Here is a 22,802-nt window from a genome sequence, read left to right on the forward strand (position 1 = left end):
AGTTTGCAGAAAAATCTTAAATATAAAATAAGGGATACATAGGGAGGGGGTTAAATACCACCCCCAAAGGAAAGGTGAGAGGATATGGGAATCACCACTCAGAGGGAAAGGAGAACAACATGGGAAGGCTGATACAGAGGAAAGTGATGTGACCCCCCCACAAATACCGGAGGGCTTCCTGCCATGTATGTAGGTGTGGCCCAGTAGCCAGCACCACACAACTATACCATAGTTTTCATAGGTAGAGGCTACTGTGAGGAGGAGGGAAAGTTGAAGACAGAGGGACAGATAAAGTTAGGTTGCCTATATGGTGGGAAGGAGAGAAGGAAGCAGGAAAATGACAGAAGCTATGGATGCTTTCAGGGAAGGGAAAGAGGAAATAGTGGGGGAGGTTTCCCTAGTGATGCCAGTCCCCAGGTGGGACCTGGAGAATCCCCTGGTTTTACATCTCATCTCCAGGCAAAAGAGATCATTTCCTCTTGGAAAAAATGGCTGCTTTGGTGGGTGGACTCCATAGCATTATACTCCGCTAAGGTCTCTCCTTGCCCCAAATCCCATCCACTCTTAGCTCCACCTGAAATTCTCCAGGTATTTCCCAGTCGAGAGCTGGCAACCCTAAGGGTCCCACTTGTGCTTTAGAATAGCACAGCCAACCAAATAATCAAGATGAGTAGCCATGTTAATTTGTTTGTAGCAATAGGGGAAAAAAAGAACAAGAATCCAGTAGCACCTTACAGACTGACAACATTTTTGGTGGGATATGAGTTTCACGAGTCACTGCTTACTTCCTCAGACTCACAAAAGCTCACACCCTGCCATAAATGCTGTGAATCTTTAAGTTGCTACTGGGCTCTTGTTCTTTTCTACTGCTAGGGACAGACTAACATGGCTACTTGTCTTGATTATTTCAACTATGCAAGCAGTTCATGTGGCTCATTCTAGTATATGGCTTATCAAGTCCATAAAGTAACATAATGCAAAGAAAATGAGGCAAGGAGTTAGATCAGGGATAGTCAAACTGCAGCCCTCCATTCGCTGGCAGGGGCTCATGGGAATTGTAGTTCATGGACATCTGGAGGGCCGCAGTTTGACTACCCCTGAGTTAGAGCAAGACTGAGATGGAACTTTGAAAACTAGCCATGGAATGCATCTTTGGGTGTCATGACAAAATGCCAGCCTTCACTGAAAGACTGGTTACTATCAGGGTGTTATTTAATTTTGGCCAGGTCATGGATGCTGCTGGGAAGCAGTTCACCCCCCCCCCTTCCTACAGCAATTAGGTACTTTCATATGCATCCTGCATTTCCTGTATCTTTCCCATGATCTCCTACCACCACCACCACTACTTTGCAGCAATATTTTTGAGAAAGGTATCAAAACTGAGTTTGCTGCCACGTGGTTGGGAAAGTCCATATTTTTATGGTCCCACCAACATCTGGGTCGTTTCCCCTGTCACCGGGAGAGGGTACTTTAAACAAAACCGTAAATGCCATATTTTCCCTTTAATAGAGCCTTAATGGGATGTTCTTTACCTGGTTATTTGCCTCCATGTCATAAAAAGCTCCAGCTGCCCATTTCTATATGTTAAACTTCGATTAAAGGTAGAGGGCATCTTTCCTCTGGCATGCTGGCAACCTTAGCTAGGATTAATAGGATAGTGGTATATCAGTAAAAAAAACTTGTAAAAAAGCTTCCTGGTAGCATGGGGGGGGGGGGGGTTGGCAGCTGCAGGGACTGTAGGAAGAGAACTGTGAGGAACCCACTATGTGGGAGCCCCGAAACTGTTGCACTGCAGCCACAACAGGAAACCTCACGGAAACATTGTTGCTGGGACAGATCTAGGATTCGGCCATGCAGAACAGCAATCCCATGGCCAACTCAGTATGTTTTCAAATTCACCTGACAATGAAAGCGAATTTGCACAACCACTGCCTATGCCTTTACATGGTAACTGGCTGTGAACAGAAAGCTGGGGATACAGGGACTGAACTTGGCTACCCCTTGCCCAAACCTTGTGTCCACTGGTCTTTGCTCGACCCCACCCTCAACCCCAAGCACTTCCCCAAATCCCTGAGAATTGCTTAGTACTCGCAAGAATTATTCTCCAAGGAACATTTCCACCCAAGCTCAGCCTCGCCATCAAAGCAGCCTGCCCCGTGATCCCTTAATGCCTATAACGGAGCCACAACACGGGGGGTTCTTTACAGGAGAAATAGGTGGTGAGAGTGCAGAGGAGAGTCGAAGTGACGGTGGCATACACAGATGGTGGAAGGAAGAATGCTTAGTGAGACATCTGAAAGTTAATTGCGGAATAAAGAAAGATCCCTCAAAGGTATACATTTCCCCTGTGCACTGATTTATTATAATTACAGAGTTTATCTATACCTTTTTTCTTTATCCAGCCACATATTTGAGTTGCTTTAGATTAAAGTATATGCCTTGTTAATTATGGCATTTAGTTCTCAAGATGTAATTGGTGTCTGGTGCTCTTAAGCTCCTATAACTCTTCTTGTCACTGTTTCAAGGGGGCCTGTTCGATTTGCCTGGGGTGAGCTGAAATGGAAAGTACCGTCTTACTTAAGTAATTTGAGGGTGTTTTTTATTTTTTCTTGTGGCTTTAGCGATTTAATATCACTCTGGTGTGGAGAAGGAAGGGGGAGGAAAGGGGCAGGAATTGGTTGTGTTGTCTGCCAAGAGTTAATCAAGTCTTGTGCACGGTGCCAATAACAATTATAATGGCTTTATTATGTCCTCTGAAAAGATGAAAGTAGTTTTGTTTCCAGTAAGCAAAGTAACGCTGGACACGAAGTCAGTTCACTAGATCAAACTGGCATGTATTTTCTTGCAAAGCTTTCCTTCAAAACCCTTGCGAGGTTGTATGTGCACCATGAATTGGCTGCCCAACACACTCGTAGAAAGGTAAATCACCATATGTGCAGTGATTTCAGCACCCAAAATATAAATTCACCCCCAGGTTCCCTTAGAAAATGTATTGTTATTTTCCTTCAAATGTAAATGCTGTCCTGGACTGTAGGACTGTTAGTAGTAGTAGTTACTGGATACACATTTTAAGTGCCATAACCACCAACTTTCAGTCATTAAAGAGTTTTTTTTAAGGTATTTGAATAGGTGACTCCACGTTGGCAAGAAGTGCCACATCAGTGACTTTATGATATTATTTAGGGCATTGATTGATTTTTCTTTTCTTTCTGTGGCAACAAAACTATAGGAAGTTGTGTAAAAAAGTGGTTTCCAAATAATTTTTAAGGGAAAATCTACTTGTGACCTGTCTATAAACCAGCAAGGTGTAGTGCTTAAAGAGCAGCGAATAATCTGAAGAACTGGGTTCCCTACTGCACCACATGCAGACATCTGGATGACCTTGAGCCAGTCAGACCCATTATGCACGGGGGGAATAACGCACATTCACGGTGGAATGGCGGCGACTAAAATCACCGATAACGCACGGAGCCGGCTGCAACCGGCCGCAGCTTCGGCGCATTTCACCGAAAAAGCCGCGTCAGTGAAACGCGGAAGAAAGCGCAGCTTCCGGGTGACTGGGGCGCAACCAGAAGCGGCGCCGGGATCGCCACGTGCATAATCGGTTACTCTGGGTTTTGCCGCCGTCATGCCCCCTCCCGTGCATAACTGGTGTGCTTTGCGTCTTCCCTTTCCGTGTTTTCCATGTGACCCGAAATCGCCGTTTCGGCGGCCGTGCATAATGGGCCTCAGAGAGCTGTTATCTCAGAACACTTCTCATAGAGTTTTCTCAGCTCCACACACCTCACAGGATGTCTGTTGTGGGGAAAGAAAGAGAAAGGTGTTTGTAAGCCGCTTTGGTACTCATTTGAGTAGTGAAAAGCAGGATATAAAAAAACAGCTCTTCTTCTCTTCTTCTTCTGTCTTGGGGGCATGTTAGCAGGACAGCTTCCTGTTTCTGATTAACATGATTCTGGTCTTTCACACAAATATGTTCCTGAAGTTTGGGCGCCAACTGTAGCCTTTATTCTCCAAGCTTCCTCCTCCTGTTGCCCATTTGTTGTCTTTCAATGGTTCCTCATTGTTTCTCCATGCTTTCTCAAACAAGCTTCCAGCTAATTGTAAGAATGAAAAGAGGAACAATATGGAAATCCCATAAAGATAACAGAACTATCAGCTTTTCTACATGTGGCACCCATATGTACATGTAGAATCTGTCAGGTGATCCACCTGCAAAAGACTGTTGAAATCTGCAGCTCCTCCTTGCTGGATCAGGACTTCTATGTTTATCTTTATACAGAAACTATTTTTAAATATCCAATAATGTGTAAGATGTTCTCTTGGAAGAATCGTGAACTTTAAAAAACTAATAAATAGGCAATAAAAGTTTTGAGTTATATTATAATTGTCTTGAGTCCAACTGTTGAAAATCCCTTTTATATTTAATCCAAGATAATTTTGTCATTACGTATCTTGATATTTAAGTAACTCAAGAAAGCTAAAAAAGGATTCTTACAGAACTTCTGTCCTCCAGGCTACTCATAAACAGAATGATGTATAGCTCACAAATATATATTTTATAATCACTGTAAACTTTAATTTGATAGAGTTAGGAGTGGATTTAGGGCAAATTCCATCTCAAAATTTAGAAGTTGTCTTTTGGCAACCTTTCCTGAAATGGTTTCTTTCCCTCCCCCTTCTAACCACAACTACTTAAGTGCAACCATGAGTCAATAAAATGAATTTCTTTCTTGTAACCTCTGTCATACCTTGCTGACATCAGCACAATTTGTGAAATGCACAGACAAAAGATTTAAGGGAATTAACATCAACTTTTCCAGCTGTGGGACCATCTTGTAATTCATGCCTTGCTGCTCATTCCTCTTATCTCAGGTATGTGGGGACAAGCAACCCAGTGGCACTGAATTCAGTGGTATTAAACTACTTTTTTTGCATTCTGTCACTTGTTCCAGGACTGAGTCCTAATTGTAACCATTGGCTCTTAAAATTGAAAGAGCCATATGGGCGGCGCTGTCCGGGTCTGTCTGGGCCTCGGAATCCACAGGCAGTGGGCCAATCCAGAAGTGCCCAGCAAAGCTGGGCACCTCCATATTGGGATGGCCCCTAGAGTGCCCGCCTCCCCCAGCCGTGTGGGACCGCTTGCCAAGCTTCGTCTGACCGGCAAGGCCTCCGCTTGGCCGACTCATGTCCTTCCAGGTTGCAGGGTGCTGCGCAGCCCTCCGTCTGCCGCCGAAGCACCCACTCCCAAGAGCCATGCCCGGCAGTGCCACCCCGCAGCCCTCCGCCCACCCACCATGGAGCCACCCACTCCACACACACCTTTTCAGCAGTGGCACCCCACAGCCCAGCGCCCGCATGCCACGGAGCCTCCGCCTCTACAGGGGCCTTCCCGCCCACAGACCCATGCCACCAGCTGGCTGCCTGCCAGCAAACCACGCCTTCCCAATGGCCCTTGCTGCCAGCGCTACGCCCCCTGGCCCATGGTGCAGTGAGGACGCGTGATTGCCCAGCCGCAGTGAGGATGCGCGATTGCCCAGCCGCAGCCCTCTCCACCAGCCACCAGCCTTCCATGTGCCCGCTGCTGCTCACCCACCTTCCCAGTGGCCTGGCCACCAATGAACTCCTCGTCGCCGACGCGACCATCGCCTCTGGTACGTTCCCCACCTTAGCCCGCTCTCTCTGCCGCTGCCCGCTAGTACTGAAAATAAGTTTGGAAACTGAACCCTGTGTGATGAAATGGACCCTGCTTTGGCCTATAGGCCCTATTCCACCCTGCCCTCCAAGGTTTACCCAACACCTGGAAAGGCTTCTCTTTCTCTCTTGGGTGACCCACTGCCACCACATGACCTTTGTATGGAATTGCCTGCTGGGACTTTCTCTTTCAAGTTCTAAGGCCTTGCCTCTGTGTCCCCTACTGTCCAGTACCTGACCACTATAGGAACAGTTTACTGCCTTGAGCACCCATGGAGGAATGGCCACTTGCCAATTGCTGGCCTTTCCCCTGGCATTCCTTTTCAAATAGCATGTCCAAGATGTTGGATGTCTATGTGGTACACAGAACCACTAACAGCATCAAAAGTTATATTTATTTAAAAGATATTGTTCACAAGCATACTTTTAGCATAGCATCAGATTGAGCAAGGTATCCAAAAGAAATGGCTAAAACACAATTGTTTAGGGTTGGGCGCTTTGGCGCCAGGAGGCGTGGGCATACTAGACTTTACCCATGAAGATCCCAATATATGCTGTCACCATGTTGTATGAAGAGAGGGCAGGTATTTTTTGCACACATGTACTGCTCCAATATACATAAACCAGAACCTTGAAAACCCAGTAGCTGGTTAGCATGTATGCAAACGTTTGGCATTGACCCTGTTCAGACAAAATGGTAACCTCACATATTAAAAGGGCTTTTGTATGCTTGAAAGGTACCAGTAGGCATAGAATAAGATCAAGGCGATCTTATTAGGGGCACTGAGTCCAGAACACATATTTAAAGGTCTATGATGATGTCCATAGTCAAGAAAAATCACAGACAGGAACAAACATGCCTCTAGAGAGTCTCCAGAAAGATGTCTGCTAACCAGCTCCAGGCTGTGAATAATGTAATTCAGCACTGGCAAGCTTTCACACAACTCTGTCCAGATGTGAAGGGGAGATGCCTGACCTACTGCAAAAGTTTGCATCAAATCAATCAGGACACATTCTGCTCTGTGGCTTCAGTATGGCTGTTAAGTTACTCTTCAACTAAGTCAGATACTCCATTCTACTGGCAGTTGATCAGAGTGGGTTAGTGTAAGTAGGAGCAACCCCATATGGGATGAAGCTCTTATACCTTCCATAGGTACAGAGAAGACAGAATTTTGGTGTCCCATCAATAACAAATACTTGGTTTTTAATCTTAACAAGAGTGATCCTCTTACAAAAGATTCAGTTTCGTGTTGCTGGATGCAGCCTGGAGCAATCCAATAGAGTAGATGGCATACTAGACTTTGACTAGCTCTACTCAGCCAGGAACCACTCTGAGTGACTCATCATATCCTCATGTAGACAACCTAAATCTGTGTAAAGCATGACTCATGCATAGTCCCCCCCCCCCCGTGGTCCTTAGATTGGGTAAAATATTGGGGATTAGAAATCGCATGGACAGAACCTTTGTTCCTATGATTTATGGTCCGCATGTGAAGCAAAATCGATGTGTTGAATGCAGGAAGGGATTCTGTCACTGTGATCCAATCCTTCCGTCCATGTGGTCCTTATACATGGGCAGACACTATTTGTATTCCTCTAAGCCTCATAAAGGATGTCATAAGGCTAAACCTGTATAATCTGATGTTCGTGCACTAAGCTCTTTGGGGGAAAAGTAGAATATAAGTATACAATATTATTATTATTATTGCTATTTTTATGTGCATTTCACCATGCAGCAACAACCAGAAAAAGAGAAATATTGTGGCAACAGCACTTGTTTGGCAATCATAATAATGCTTCTATTTCCCTCTTTTGATAGAACAGACCATGATTTTTGATGTAAGCATATTGCTAAGAAACTGCTTCAAAATGAGGAGCAAAAGGGAGAGAAATGGTAAGTACCATTTATAAGATATTTAAGTCAGGAAAATCTTCTTATCCGTGTCTGCACTTAGGCTGTTAATTCAGAAGAAAGGCTGATATCCTTTTAACTTACACTACTTTTTGCTTAAGCATTGCATGACAACATGCTTGTCACACAAGGTAGCCTTTGAACTGTACACAGTTCTCAGACATTTATGAGTGATCAGGATGAACAAGGAAAATGGGCCAGAGATTGCTCTGAAATTCCAGAGTATATATATGCCTGTGAGAATATGGGTTCAGGATATTTTTATGGACTCCCGAACAGAAGCTGTGAAAGAAATGGGCTACCTGTATGGTCTCTTTTGCAGACTCAGAACATACCATCTCATAGCCACTGACTTTCACACCAGCTGCACAAAAATGGTAAAATAGCCAAGCTAATACTACAAAAAGACAATGATTTAAAATGGTTTTGAATGCCCCCCCACAAATGAATTTCAGACAACTGCCTTCTTTCTTGGTGAAAACTACACCATTTATTCTAAAGCTAGTCATGGAGTTGGATAGAGAGCATCTTTTTCACTATTTGTGTGTCTAAGACCCATTATGCACGGGGGTTTTAGCGCACACGGAGCCGGCTGCAACCGGCCGCAGCTTCGGTGCATGCCGCCGAAAAAGCCGCGTCAGTGAAACGCGGAAGAAAGCGCAGCTTCCGGGTGAAAGGGGCGCAACCAGAAGCGGCGCCCAGATCGCCGCGTGCATAATCGGTTACTCTGGGTTTTGCCGCCGTCGCGCCCCGCCCCGTACATAATCGGTATGTGTCACGTCTTCCCCCTCCGCGTTTTCCATGTGACCCGAAATCGCCGTTTCGGCGGCCGTGCATAATGGGCCTAAGTGATGTCAAGTCACAGCCAACTTATGGCAATCCCAGCCAAGGATCCTTCAAGGCATGTGAGAAGTAGAGTTGGTTTGCCATTGCCTTCCTCTGCAGAGTCTTCCTTGGTGGTTTTCCATCCAAGTACCAACACTACTTCCAAGATCTGGCAAGATTGGGCTGTACCATGCTGCATTCCCTTGTTTCTCTACTTGCTTGAGCAAAAATGTAGATGTATCAGATATTTGTGGGAAAATTTCAGAACTGTTTTTTTTTCTTTTGTCTGCATATTGCAGTGTTATAGAAATTGTATTTCATGACATTAATTTCTGCAAAATGGGAAATGTCTTAATTTATTAAGCTAAATAGGTCACTAGAAGGCTAGCTCGTCCTTGGCACAGCTTACACAAAAAGTGTCATGTCAACAGTGTTATCAAATATTTATTCAGCTCACTTGGACAATATCCAGATCATTTGGTTGATTGCAAATCAGTTAAATAGGAGTGTCATCAATAGCATTTGATGGATGTGAGAGACCATGGATGAAGGAACACAATGAATTCATATAACCATTCAAAGGATTCAAATAAAGGAGCTTTTTAATACAGCCTTTATTCTTAATTAAATTAGATGACATGTCAGCTTAAGTGGAGTTCATAGCTTAGTGTTTTTCTTCTTCTTTAGTCTCTGTTGTACTCCCTTGCTTTGTGTTTCTACACAAATGTTACTGAGTACCAATAAAAGACCAGCACCTGGTTTAAATCTGACTCATTTCAGTAGCTTCCCATATGATTCATTGGGTGAAGAATGGCAAGGGATCTGGCAATTAGATTCCAGTAAACACATATGAGAAATGGACATAGATTTGTAGCATTAGAAAGTCTCAGGAAAATTCACTTTAAAATCTGTAATGGGGATCTGACTTGGCTTGCAGACCAGTGGGGAGGAACCAGTGGGTACATGACTGTTTCTAGGCAGCCAGTTGCCCTTCAAAGTCCATATGCAATGATGGTCATATAAGGCAGCGGTCTCCAACCCCCGATCCGGGGCCCGGTACTGGTCCATGGATCAGTTGGTACCAGGTCGTGGCTCCTCCTCATCCTCCTCTCTGGTTGCTGCCTTGGGGGCTGCCCTGCCACTCTGCCGCCAGCTCACCTTTGGTGCTCTCTGGCAGCCACCATGGCTGGAGTTCCCCCTCAATGTGGCACTGCACAGCTGCTGCTGGCAGTGCCCCCCCAGCGGGCAGTGGGAGGTCAGGGGTGCCTGCGGGAAAGCAAGCAGAACAGGGGCTCAGGCGGCAGCAGCAATGTCCCTCGGTAAAAGACCTCAGTGAAATTGTCAAGCGTTGACCGGTCCCCAGTGATAAAAAGGTTGGGGACCACTGATATAAGGTATTTTGTCACCACGAGCAAGGTGAACCCATGGACTCTTTCCACACCGCCTTTGGCTTGGACCTGGCTGACAGTGGCATCACCTTCTTTTCTGCCAGTGAGCATGAGCCATCTGTGCCTTTATGGTGCGTGAGTGCCCTCCTCATTGTGTTCCTTGAAACACAGTGGCTTGAGAACTGGCTCTGTATCCAATCTAGCTATGCGTTGCAAGAATAATATTGCTGCTCTGATACCAAGGTCAGGTTTCCTTGTGCCCCGCCCCAGTGCTTGCACATAAGACTGATATAAATTTTAGTTATGCAGAAACTAGTAGTAATGAAGGACAAGGATAATTCAACTTGTATTGAATCATTTTCCAGGCGAAAAAGAGATGAATATGTACTATATATGAACTGAATGCCACTGAAACCTCTTCCAGGAGTGTTACTAGTTTCTGAAGTCCTTTATAAGATAATTAAGGATGGCAGAAATTCTATACTCACACCTAGACTGCCTCATGTTCTGTTCTTTATAAAACAGAAAACTTGTAACTATCTGTGAAATGTTTCATAGATGTTGGCCAACAGGACATCCCTCATTATAAATGAACTAGTATCAAAGCCCATTTTAAAAATGGACTTTGAAAGGGACGGCAGGCAGGAGGTCGTGAGAGGGTGGCTGTGGCTCCCTTTGGCCTGCAAAGCCAAAGCAGGCCAAAGGGAGTGGAAAAGCCCTCCCCCTGCTGGCAGCGACACGGTTTTGCAGCCCTCATGGAGGCTGCAAACTTAACCCCCCCCCCCGGCTCCCTCCCAGCAGGAGGGTACCTGCAGGCCGCCAAGCCCTGTTGCTGCCTCTCTCCTCGTGGGTGACAATGGAGGCCGCAGCCACAAGGCTTCTAGCAGGCAAGGAGGGATGGTGGGAGCTGGAGGGGGAAGGCCAATCAGGGTGGACCTGGACAGACAGAGCCCCAGACAGTCTCCTCCCAGGAGGCTGTTTCCCAAATATATAAGGGAGCAAAATAGTGTTAAGGATGGCATATCTCTAGAAACCTTCTCTCTGACAATCCTACACTTAAAGTGGCCACCATTTTGAAAATGGATTGTGCATGTTTACATGGAAATCTTTGTTCAAAAATCTGCCATTATATTGACATGCAAGAAAACTGTTCGTCATTAGGAAGATGAAACGAGAGATAAATGCAATGGGCCGATGATGTCATAACAGTAGCAAAAATTTTGCCAGCTGCCATGTGCACACGTCTAAAACAGGAGACAATCAATAACAGTTATCACCATTAGTGGCAATAGTTTTCTGGTTTGTAACCACATCATAGCGTTTCATTAGTATTCCATGTGGAGATCAAAATTAGTATTGGGTGCCATGGATGGAAGACTTCAAACAGGAACCTTAAAACTACATTGATGAGTACAAAGGCAAGGAGAAAGAAGGGAGGGGGATCAAATAATTCATCCCATGTGGCTTAAGCCAGATGTAGACTCAAACAACAGGCACTGACAGGCGCTCACAGGAGACTGTGCTCTCGAGGAAGATTTATTTAACCTTTTCCAGAAAACACTGCTGCAGGGTAATGGGACGAAGGAAAGCAAAGAAACCTGGGAGGAAATGAGGGAAAGCAATATTTTTTGTTTTTTTTTAAATGAAATCATGTATCATTTGCACATACTAATGGCACATCAGCAATCAGAAGAATATAACAAAAGGCCTGTGCCTCTTGATGTACACAGGACTGGACTGCGTGCTAAGAATCTTTGTTAGCATGACTTCATTTCCTAGCTTCGGGATTATATTTGCAAAGTAGAGAGGTGATCTTTGAAAGAATCAATACAAACATGAGTATATTTCATTGGACACTGGATACCTTAGTCTCTGGGGGCTCTTTTGAAAACCTTTGCCTTAGGACTGAACAAGTTCAAAGCTCTTTGATCCAGTCTCTGGTCAGTTATGTCCAGGCCAGCTCAGTATGGATCATCAACAAAATACATTTGTCACTAATCCATTATGCTGTATGTGCTCCTTTATAAACAGTTTTCCCCTTCCTCTTCAACCTTTTGCCAGAGCTGGGGTGGAGTGGGGGAAGAGAAGGGGAGAAACAACATACTAAAAAATGAATGAAAGTTTCTGTTTCTTGTACATCTGGGGCTCATTAGCAAGAAGACTGCAACTGAAGGAACTTTGACTAGAAACCTTCAGGCCTTCTCCAGTAAAGATCTAAAAAATAGTCTTCATTGTGGATCAAACCTTGGTCAAGAAAAACTGTCACAGCAACCAGAGTGGGAAGGGCACTCCTGGGTGAAAACTCCCCCGTGGAGGATTGAGAAGGCTGCAGTCAACCCCATGAGAAGAGATTGTGGCATGTCAGAATGCACTGGAGAAATGTTCCACCTATGGCACTATTTATTGCTTTCCTGTATTTATATAAAGTTCAGTTTCCTGAAAGTAATTTGTTTTGGATTGTGCAATGCTGGGCAGAACATCAAAGCTATGTAAATCAGTGGCGATAAAATGCTAAGGTTTATGGTCACTGAGGTATTAAACATTGCTAATAAATTACAGGGCTAGCATTTTAAATGAGCTATCAGAGGAGAAGAGCATCAACACTAAGACCTTAGAACACTAATTGCTGTGGTTTGACAGGATAGCTATCAAGGGGTCCAAATAACTGTCTTATAGGGTTCCTCATGTGCAAGTGTAAAAATTGTAAGTGTTCATTGGAACATGTTGCACAGTGTTCCATATTTTCACCTCATTTTGCACCTTTAAAGCATTCTGCAGATAACTGGTGTTTTAAAACAGAACGGTAAAAGTGTCAAATATTTTTAAATGATTCCTTTTGTACCACACAGTAAGTCACAGTAAGCCACCTGTAACTCAGTGATATCTAGAGAGTCTACCTGTGCCTTCACCTGTTTTATGCATGTTTCACGCCCTAGCAGAGTTTAGTACTACAAAAATAGTATGATTTGCTATAATTATGATCCAGATCTCCCACAAGCAACAGCTACTCCCCTTATTAGATGTTTTTGGGGGGGGATGGGAGATTGAGGACTACCGCCATGTTGTTGGGTTTGTTGCTGTATTTTTGTGTCCTTGGATTTATTTTAATGGGATTTTATTGGGGTTTTTAACATGGACAATTGTAACCCGCCATGAGCCGGTCTCGGGAGTGATGGGTAATAAATTGTTATTATACGGGTAATAAAATATTCTTATTCTTATTCTTATTCTTATTCTTATTCTTATTCTTATTCTTATTCTTATTCTTATTCTTATTCTTATTCTTATTCTTATTCTTATTCTTATTAGGGTTATCAACTCTGACTGGAAATTCCTGGATTTTGCAGGTAGCACTTGGAAAGGGCAGGGGCTGGGAAATTCCTGGATATTTGGAAGTGACTCCTAGGAAGGGCAAAGTCTGGGGAGAGAAAGGACCTTTGTGAAGCATAATGCCATAGAACCCATCTTCCAAAGCTGCCATTTTTTCTGTGGGAATTAATATCATTTTGAAGACCAGCTATAATTACAGGATTGCCAACTTCCTTGCCCCATCTGGAAGTTGGCAGCCCTCAAGGAGTGAGGATGATTGTGATCATTGTCTGCTGGAAGGCACTTGCTGGACACTACGGTCCAGCTGCAATAGGGCAACTGTGTAATTTTTTTTTTTAAACTTTGAACACTATCCCCCACACATCACAAATGATGTTCCACCCCAATTTAGAAATGTGTGTTTTTAAAATTGTAGCTACAGAATAAATACACTGGAGGGAAAAGAAGGTGGGCACAGAAACTGAAGCCACGTGTTTGCCAAATATGACTTGTTTTGACATGGCTCTGAATTACCTCTGTCATATTTGTTATGTATCTTGGGGTGGAGCCAGGGCTCAGTGGTAAAGAAAAACCCAGATTCAATTCCTAGCACTTTGGTTACATTATGAGGATAAGACTCATTGGAAAAGGCAATAATGCTGGGGAAAGTTGAAGGCCACATGCAACCAGCTGGGTGACCTTGGGCTCGCCACGGCACTGATAAAACTGTTCTGACCGGGCAGTGATATCAGGGCTCTCTCAGCCTCACCCACCCCACAGGGTGTCTGTTGTGGGGAGAGGAATGGGAAGGCGACTGTAAGCCGCTTTGAACCTCCTTCGGGTAGGGAAAAGCGGCATATAAGAACCAACTCTTCTTCTTCTTCTTCTTCTTCTTCTTCTTCTTCTTCTTCTTCTTCTTCTTCTTCTTCTTCTTCTTCTTCTTCTTCTTCTTCTTCTTCTTCTTCTTCTTCTATATGGTCACCATAAATTGGAAGTGACAAAAGTAGCTAAGATGTGATTTGACATTAGAAACCACAGCATTTTTTTTTGTCTCTTCATTTGTTGTTGTTAGGTGCAAAGTCGTGTCCGACCCATCGCGACCCCATGGACAATGATCCTCCAGGCCTTCCTGTCCTCTACCATTCCCCGGAGTCCATTTAAGTTTGCACCTACTGCTTCAGTGACTCCATCCAGCCACCTCATTCTCTGTCGTCCCCTTCTTCTTTTGCCCTCGATCACTCCCAGCATTAGGCTCTTCTCCAGGGAGTCCTTCCTTCTCATGAGGTGGCCAAAGTATTTGAGTTTCATCTTCAGGATCTGGCCTTCTAAGGAGCAGGCAGGGCTGATCTCCTCTAGGACTGACCGGTTTGTTCGCCTTGCAGTCCAAGGGACTCGCAAGAGTCTTCTCCAGCACCAGAGTTCAAAAGCCTCAATTCTTTGACACCCGGCCTTCCTTATGGTCCAACTTTCACAGCCATACATTGCAACTGGGAATACCATAGCCTTGACTAAACGCACTTTTGTTGGCAGGGTGATGTCTCTGCTTTTTAGGATGCTGTCTAGATTTGCCGTAGCTTTCCTCCCCAGAAGCAAGCATCTTTTAATCTCTTTGCTGCAGTCTCTATCTGCAGTAACCTGCAGCCCAGGGAAATAAAATGATTGGGGGTATATTCAAGTGGGTAGCCCTGTTGGTCTGAAGCAGCACAACAAAACAAGATCAGAGTCCAGTGGCACCTTTAAGACCAACAAAGATTTATTCAAGGTGTGAACTTGTGAGTGCCAGCACTTTTCCTCAGTCTGAATTAAAAAGGTGAAAGAAATTTAAAAGGTGCTAGTGAAAGACACTGAAAGAAGGAGACAGAGGAATCTCCCCGGGGAGGGCGTGACAAAAGTTTGTATAATATTTTATGAGGTTAACACTGATGGCACAGAAATATTTTTGGTCATGGAAATGCTCTTCATTATTCTACAGCTGTTGCAAGCACTTATAATAATAGTTGTGATGCTCAAGCATGTATACATCTTATGACAGGTGCCATGCATTCTGAAGTCATTCACTCACTTCCTACTTTTCTCTGTAGGTTTGCTAACTATAGGCTAAAGGAACAGTTGTTAGACTGCTTCAGTTGTGGATATTTGAAAGCCATGTACACCAGGGCTTGGAAAGATTATTTTCCTTAAATAAATCATTAAAAAGCTGAAGAATGCAAAATAAAATTCACATTATCTGACTGGCTTACATTTTATCATCCCTTTTTTAGAGGTTTAATATCCATGCATCATAAAAAAGAGGCATTGAAACTGGCATAAATCTCTGTATACTACCTCTATTAATATTGGCTGTCCAGCTTGACATAAAGATTAACTTTTTAATGCATCCTTAAAACTTAAGGATACTAATATCCTTGAAATACTAAGCAATGTAATGCATCAGGGTAAATGCTTTGCTTAGGTCTAGTTCTCCTATTGATCGAAGGCTAGTAAGACGTTTTGCCAATGGCTGAACTGCAGCTAGAGTAATGTTGTTGCTTAGACAGACTTCACAATATTTAATGAGTACAGGAATAACAAATCCAAATAAAGATCCAGACACCAAAGCAGAAATGAGCTTATCTGAGGCCAAAGAAAATGGAGCTATTTTAATCAACCAGACTCAAAAATCAAGGATCAGACTACAGCAAATTAGATACAGTGCAGCTGATCTTAAGTCAATAATCAACAGAGCCCAGGCAGTTCTCAGAGTCAATGAGGCAGAAAGATTTAAGGCATGACCAATTCAACATAGCAAACCAAGAGCAAAACCATGCTTTTCCCCACTCCCGCAACAAAAATAGCTTCAGTGAACAAAAAGCACAATTCCCAAATATAATGCTGAAACCAGAAAGAGATATAGATATATCAACAGCCAGTACTCTGGTGGCTTTGGAAGCATTGTGAAGGTACTTTCTGCCGTTTCTCGGGATGGCAGATTGACAAATGATGTAAATCTTGCATATTCGTTTAAAAATTATTTTGGATTTCAGAAAAGGAATATCTCTAGTTTGGGACATTCCTTGAACCAAGTTGTTCATTTAATCTGTATCCAGAAGTAAAGGATAATTGGACCTGGGCTTCCCCCAGGTGCCACTCTTCAGATGGGCAAAATCAACAACTGCCCCACAGACATGCTTTCTCCACTGTACCCCCCCCCCCAAATTGTGGAACAGCCTGCCTAAGGAGATCAGGAAGCCTTACACCGTGAGCCTCAGTCCAAAGGGAGGACACTCTAAATCAGGGATAGTCAAACTGCGGCCCTCCAGATGTCCATGGACTACAATTTCCAGGAGCCCCTGCCAGCATTCGCTGGCAGGGGCTCCTGGGAATTGTAGTCCATGGACATCTGGAGGGCCGCAGTTTGACTACCCCTGCTCTAAATGCTGTAAATAAATAAATAAATAGATGTATCTAGTATTGGGCTGAAAAGTTACACTTTCTAAATTTGCTCCTTTTCCTTGGCAAATATTCAAGTTTGAATCTATGCCATGAAAATCTATGAAATTAATTTAACATAGCGTTTGCTTTAAAGGGTATCGTTTACTACAGTGAAAGTGGTCTTTGTTTAAGACTTGGCATAAGAGATTAAAGGAAGAAGTTATATTTTTTTAAAGAATTAAAAACACACACCACAAACTGGACTGCTGCCGTCTTGTGCCACTGGGCGCGCAAGGGAGTGAGCTAAAGTTACAGGCTTCGTGATGGTTGAGAAAATGGCAGTAAGAAGCAGCTGAGGAAAGTGAGGAAACCTGCAAGGAAGGTGCTGAGAGAGTGATGGACTATGACTGCTGTGGAGGGCTCGACAGGACCAGAGGGTAGGGTGGAAGGTCATGATGTTGTGATGAGGGAAAGGAAGGGGTTCCAGGAAGAATGAATTTGAGGGTGAACAAGAATAACCTTCTAGCAGAAAAGCGGGAAGATGATTTGGCGAGTGAGAGAGGCGATGGGAGGCTGAAGGTTAAATGAGGGATTGAAAGACAGAAACAGAGGTTAAATAGTTGAAGAGAACACCAGTGAGGGAAACAAATACTTATTTTGGCTGGAGGAGGAAGGGTGTACTCAGACAAATGAAGAGCCAACTAGGTATGTACTTCCAGAATGATAAAAACATATTTCAACTTCCTCAGTAAACTTAAGAGTTCTTAGCCCCATGGCTGTGTAACTTTCTCATGCTATGGGTCTGATTCTCAGGCCTTTCTAACAACATTTGTTTAACTGCTTAAAACAACTTCTTTGGGGTTTAACCTTCACTGTGGCTTGCAGCAGCAAGGGCTGGGTTTGAAAAGGGTAGTTTAAGAAGTTTTAATGTAATTGTAGATTGATTTTATTCATTTTAAAATTGTACGGCTTTGATTATTCTCACCTTCCTAAATCCTAAAGATAGGGTGGGATGGCAGAATAAATTGACAACAAACCATGCTCACCCTGTTTAGCATTCTCTTCTTTCCTGAATGTTTGCTCTCTGCTGTCCACATTTGGACTGGCTCAATCTTGCTAGTTGCGGCTGTAACTGTTTTCTTGGCTCAGCGGTATTTTCTTTGCCATGAGCTAAACTAGTAAGCATTTTAAAGACAAGAAATAGATGTATAAATAGATTATTGTATGGAGACTTTGTTAATATAAGCCAGGCCCTTTGTGATTTCATTCCCATATCCTGTTGAAATGAATGGATCCTTTCATTCCAATCAGAGGTATGGAGGAAGGCGTTATTAATTTCAAAATCTCAGAAGAACCCCCCCCACACACACACACACTACATTTTCTACTCTATTTGACCCATTCATTCCTTGAATCTTTGGCGGAGGCTTATAGGACGTACCCTTAGGAAACAGACAAATCTAGACTGCTGCTATTTTAAGGGAAGTCACAGAGATAATTAATCAACAACGTAGCCTTCCACTCAAACACAGAATCACAAGGGCAGATTGCATTGAAAAGACCAGCCAACTCCTAACATTCTAAGAATATTGAAGTCACTGTTTATAATCAATTATTTATAATCATCTTTATTGTTTGTTTGTTTGTTTGTTTATTTTCTTGGATTTTTATACCGCCCTCCCATAGGCCTGTTTATATATCTCTGTTTAAATCATGAGAGTTTCTTTTTAATTGTACAGGTAAGATTTTGCAGGCCATGTAGAATGGTGTGGCATAGCATGATCTTGTCAGACCTCAGAAACTAAGCAAGATTGGTATTTGGATAGGGGACCACCAAGGATGAATCTGCAGAGGAAGGCAATGGGTAAGCCACCTCTGCTTCTCACTTGCCCCAAAAGCACCTTGCTGGGCTTTCTATAAGTCAGACAATAGCACATACGTACATAGAAGCTTTTTGGAGTCCGGTGTGTGAGCAAAATGCAGTATAAATGTTTAAATAAACACACAACTATGAAGAAGAAGAGGAGTTGGTTTTTATGCCCCGCTTTTCATTGCCTGAAGGAGTCTCAAAGGGGCTTATAATTGGTGAGGCTGAGAGAGCTCTGACAGGACTGGTCAGTCAAAACAGCACTTATGAAGGCTGTGATGAGCCCAAGGTCACCCAGTTGGCTGCATGTGGAGGAGTGGGGATTCAAAATCAGCTCACCAGATTATAAACCGTCGCTCTTAACCACTACACTACACTGGCTCTATAACGGTGTCCTTTAAGTTATTCAAACTAGTGATTATTGACATGATATTTGCTCACTGAATGGCACATCTTCAGGATACTTATTTAGAAGCTGTCTTTTTTTTTTTTAATGGAATAGCCCCAAACATAGGCTTTGCCCATAATTCAAAGAAGTGGAGAATACAAAAGAAATACCATATAACACTCATCTGAGCTGAGATAGCCATAGAAGAAGAAGAGTTGGTTCTAAATATGCCACTTTTCACTACCCAAAGGAGTCCCAAAACAGCTTCCATTCGCCTTCCCTTTCCTCTCCCCCCTACAGACACCCTGTGAGGTGGGTGAGGCTGAGAGAGCCCCGATATTACTGCTTGGTCAGAGCACTTTTATCAGTGCTGTGGTGGGCCCAAGGTCACCCAGTTGGCTGCATGTGTGGGAGCATGGAATCAAACCCAGCTCACCAGATTAGAAGTCCACACTCCTAACCACTACACCAAGCAGGGCTGAAAAGGGAGTTCTACCATATTTTGCTTCAACCAAAGAATGGCCACAACTCATGTCTACACATGTTTTGCATGTGTAAGGCCACAGGTCCATTTCTTAGCAACTTGTTAAAGGGATCCCAGGTAACCAAAATGGAGAAGACCTCTGGTTGAAATCCTGAAGATGTAGCTCAGAGAGGAGTATGTATATATATGTGCCCATGCATATGTACGTGTAAAATATGTACATATATTTTAAATAGGTAAATCTGCCATTATCTAATATACCTGCAAAGATTTCTCACAGAAAAAGCTTTGATTTTAAAGCACACTTTTCTCAATGAAATATAAATTTGTGAGTACCTATAGAGAGGATATTCTCTGTATCTTTGACTCAAGTCACATATAGATATAGACCATTGCAATAGAAGGGCCACTGATTTCATATATTAATCCCCATATCCCCAAGGAAAGAGCCCTGGGAGAAAGGCTACATACAGATACATCACTTACATGTGGTTTGAAAGACTGCCAAAATTGGGCATACAGAAGCCACATTCCCTACCCCCACCCAAGTGTCACTCTTCAGGTAAAGAGTACAAACAGCAACAAAAGCGTAATCTCCTCCCCACATGAAAGAAAGAGAAGGGAGGGCGAATTGGGCAAAATGCCAGCTGTCTTGTGCTCAGAGACACACCACGTCACACTTAAAGTTTTGAAGTTCATAAATAAATCCAAAATGTTGACACTTCAGGGGACTTGTGGGTGGAAGCCAGAGGGGAGGTTGCATGTTTTTTTTAGCTCTCTCTCTCTTTTAGGTTCTAATTAATTTATTCAGCAAGAGGACTAATGATTGAGAACAATATTCCTTGAGGTACCACTCATGGTTTCCCTCCAGTGCAAATGATCGCTGTCAAGATGAGAGATACAAATACTGCAGAATAAATGTATGGGCATCTCAGTAAGCCATTGACCCATTCTACAAATAGTGCATCCATACGTCTTCACTATTCAGCACAAACTGTACCCATTACTGATCTTCCAGTCAATGCAATAGAACATGCTTGCATAACCACTTCCACTAAACTAGGAGAGTCCATAACCATATGATTCCCCCATCACATGTTGTCATCCTGAGATTATACCAGTTCTAATAATATGCAGTTACATGCAAATCTCATTATGATTTGATGTCCCGTGTAAAGTGACCCAAATACTACAATTACAAAACTGAGTTTATTAATTGCTTGCTTGCTTGTTTGCATTTCTAACCCATAATTCATGACAATATGGTTGCCATTTTGTGTGACTAGGGCAATATGTATATTTTCCAGCTTTGATACATGCAAACTCGGAAATCTGGGGCCTTTACGCACGGGGATCTTTGTTGCAAATTGTTTGCGGAATGAAAAATCACCATTTAAAATAGTGGAATTCGTTGTTATGCATACCTGCCTTTGTAGTGGAATCAGTTGCGTTTTTTAGCGTTTCCCACAGGCTTCCGGTCTCGGCAGAAATCGCTAGAAAGGAAGCGCTATTGCCAAGCTCGTCCCGCCCCTGGCCGTCAAGCAGCCAATGGGCAGCCGTTAGCATGCTCCCAAACAGCCCCTTTCCCTTTAAGAAAGGTTTTTTTTTAAAAAAACAGACCCATTGCAACGAATCTGTGTAGATTCGTTACAATGGAGAGACCCATCCAGCTGCCTAATGTGAGCTGTCGTTTGATCGTATGATCGTTGCCACGCTGCCTCGAGTGATAAAAAAAAATCCCCCCCCCCCCACGGGCCCGATTTTCGGCTGAATTTATGTGTAAAAAATAAAGGGACTTTATTTCAGCAAACGAGCTTTTATGTGGTTTGTGCTTAGTGACTAAAGGTGAAGGACTGAAGCCAGGGAAGCCTCTAAACAGAAAGAGGCTCGCTGGTGCGTTTATCCCCGCTCGCTTGGAGAAAAAAAAATGGCGATCGCTTCGCCGGAAGTTTGGAGGACAGGCTCAGGAGGAGGGACTTTGAAGAAACCGCAACAATGTTAACGCACAGGTCTATCGCTAGTGTTGCAGATTGTTTGCAAGAGTGTAGCGCTTTCCGGAGGGTGAATCCACTTTTTGGGATTCCCCTGAAAGCGCTACAACGAAGCGCTTTTTGCTGATCGGTTTCAGGAGTGTTGCAGATTGTCTACGACGTCGTGCGTTATTCCAAATCAGTAGCGTTTTCAATTAGCAACCATTGTGCTATTTTGAAGCCGTGCAAAAAGCCCCCTGGTTTTGTGATTACCCAAAGCTGGAAAATTTGCATACCATAATAATACAAAATGGTTTGCATGTCAAGAGGAACAATCTCCCCTCACACACACACATATATCACCAATATTGTAAAGAGTGGATAGGGCTACCAGAATAAAACAATCCCAAGTATTTATTGAACAGCACCAATGAGCTGCATCCACACTTAGTTGGATATTGCAGTATTCTGGCACTAGACCAATCATGTGCAACTGGACTAGCTGATCCACACTGGTTAATCTAGTCTAGTAATAAATAAATGCCATCGTGCAATGATAGTCAATAATGTGCGGATACAGATTTGTCAGGATACTTTGATCCACTGATTTTCCTCCACTTTATACTAGATTGCTTTCTTTAGCATATACATGCTAGTCGAACATATGACGGTGTTTGACTTTCACATGTATATTTAAAAGAAAGTGAGGGAGTTAATTTGCAATCGGTGTACTGTCTGAGTCCTGTGGCTAAGTGGTGTATTGCTGCACAGCTTTGGTACCCAGTTGAGTGCAGAAGTATATTAGAATCATAGAATCATAAAATCATAAAGTTGGATGGGGCCATACAGGCCATCTAGTCCCAACCCCCTGCTCAACGCAGGATCATGCTTGCATAACCATATATTGTTGCATAATGCCAGACCATCCAGGTTTAAAATGGGGCTGATAGAAATTAAATTTAACAGATTCTTATATTCTAGATCAGGCATTGGCACAGTCCCCATCAACACCTGTCCTGGCAGCCTCCAAGAGTTTTCAGAAAGTGGATGAGGCCAGGTGGGTGGTGTCTTGCCCAGCAGGCCTTCTGATTGGCCAATGGAGATGTGATTTTGTATGTAGATTTACATAATGTCTTTTGGGCAGCCAGTATTGTTGGTTTTATTCTCTCATTCACTTCTCTTCTCAGCATTTTGTTTAATTATTTTTCTTCTCCACTGAACTTGGGTAGCCTCTGTATCCTCTGTGTGTGTGTTGTATGTGTGTGTGTGGGGGGTCTGCTTCCTTTGGCAGCCATTTTGTGGTTGTGCCCACTACCTTTCTCAGAATTCCAAAGGTGCTGATGGACTCAAAAAGGTTACTACCAAATCAAAATGCGATCCATAACGCCATTGGTGTTGATGTGATGAAGCACAAAGCCCTGCTCAACATTTTTATACCTATCCCAACATGTTAGTAAGTGTGACTCAGTCAATAATTTTACATGCAGGAAATAGATTCCAAAGATAAGGCATTAGAAGTGAATCAATAAAGGGTTCTCTTTTACATATCCCAACAGT

At 43.3% G+C, this 22,802-nt stretch overlaps 1 protein-coding gene and 1 long non-coding RNA gene across 3 annotated transcripts in view; one reads left to right on the plus strand and one right to left on the minus strand.

Moving 5' to 3' along the window:
* Nucleotides 1-22,802, minus strand: part of RPL34 (ribosomal protein L34) — a 305,621-nt gene that overhangs the window by 60,843 nt on the left and 221,976 nt on the right. The gene's annotated exons all lie outside the window — the stretch shown is intronic.
* Nucleotides 1-22,802, plus strand: part of LOC143819239 (uncharacterized) — a 62,464-nt gene that overhangs the window by 658 nt on the left and 39,004 nt on the right. For both annotated transcript variants that reach the window (XR_013224879.1, XR_013224878.1), the window contains exon 2: nucleotides 7,511-7,585. This is a non-coding gene — a long non-coding RNA (uncharacterized LOC143819239). The remainder of the gene's footprint in view (nucleotides 1-7,510; nucleotides 7,586-22,802) is intronic.

This window comes from Paroedura picta, chromosome 10 (genome assembly GCF_049243985.1).
Source record: "Paroedura picta isolate Pp20150507F chromosome 10, Ppicta_v3.0, whole genome shotgun sequence".
Lineage (NCBI taxonomy): Eukaryota > Metazoa > Chordata > Lepidosauria > Squamata > Gekkonidae > Paroedura > Paroedura picta.